A 1,193-nucleotide genomic window follows, 5' to 3' on the forward strand; every position below is an offset into this window, starting at 1 on the left:
GGTTCTTAGTTCCGGCTCTTTTTGGTGTGAACGCGACATTTCGGAACTATATCGGAACTAAAGTGTGAAAAGTACTCCGGTGTGAACGCGGCTAATATGGCCTTAACTAATTGATGTGTTGGCAGAGGTTGATTCCAAGGAACTCCATATGTGCGCATGGCAGCACGTAGTTAGAAAAAGAAAGAAGAGCCAGGCACATTATACGTGTCTTTCAATTCTTGGAAGGACATCAAGCCGTTGTCATTGGTTATGTCAGAAAGATAATGTATTCCTCGAGTTTGCCATTGTGGGGATTGGATTGCTTTTTTCCCAATACGTTTTCCCAATACGTAGTAACAGGTTATGAACAATGGGTATGTTGCTATGCCAATCTCCAGACCAATTGCACCATTTCTCTACATGTTTCCACACTTTCACGGCTTGCCCCATAATTGGTCCAAATGTTAGCATACAGTCATACGGCGACATGGCAGAGAACAAGACATCACCAAGTTTAAGGGGATAGACTTCTTTCCGTTTTAATCCAAGGTACATTGGTGCTTTCATCGATCCAGTTTCTCAAGGCTCGAAGCGTGAAGGAATAACCCTAACCCATTAAGGCCTCCACTGTGTTTGTTATATTGTAGAACTTTGTATCTGATTCTTGGGTATTGGTTTTTCCAAATATATTTTGAAATCCTGAAGTTTGTCCCAGAAAACCCCTGGTGGAGATAAAGGTACCATACTAGCTAAGAAATGAACTCTTGGTAGAACATTCATCTTTATGATTGAAATTCGTCCTGCTAAAGACATTTTTATATTAATCCACTTTTTTAGGTCATCTTTAATTGTTGTATACATTCTTTTGTAGTTCTTTGCTACTATTGGGTCTAATGAGGCATATCTATCAATTCCAAAATACTTAAAGTGTTGGACGATCTGCAATTCTGTATTTAGGTTTAGTTCAACCACGGCACTATTGAGGGGTAAAAGACATGACTTATTCAAATTGATCTTGTCACCAGATATTGAACTAAATTGGGTAAAGATAAGGAAGCGTAGTTGGTACCTCGTCCAAGTACAGTAGTAGATCATCCTCATATAACGAGATGTTGTGGTCTGTCTCTTTTACAACTATCTGTTTTACTTCTTTGGATAGTCTTATTTTCTGTGCAAGCGGTTCTAGAGAAATGGCAAACAGAAGCGCGGAGACA

This window comes from Notothenia coriiceps, unplaced genomic scaffold, assembly GCF_000735185.1.
Source record: "Notothenia coriiceps isolate Sejong01 unplaced genomic scaffold, NC01 NC01_scaffold00034546, whole genome shotgun sequence".
NCBI lineage: Eukaryota > Metazoa > Chordata > Actinopteri > Perciformes > Nototheniidae > Notothenia > Notothenia coriiceps.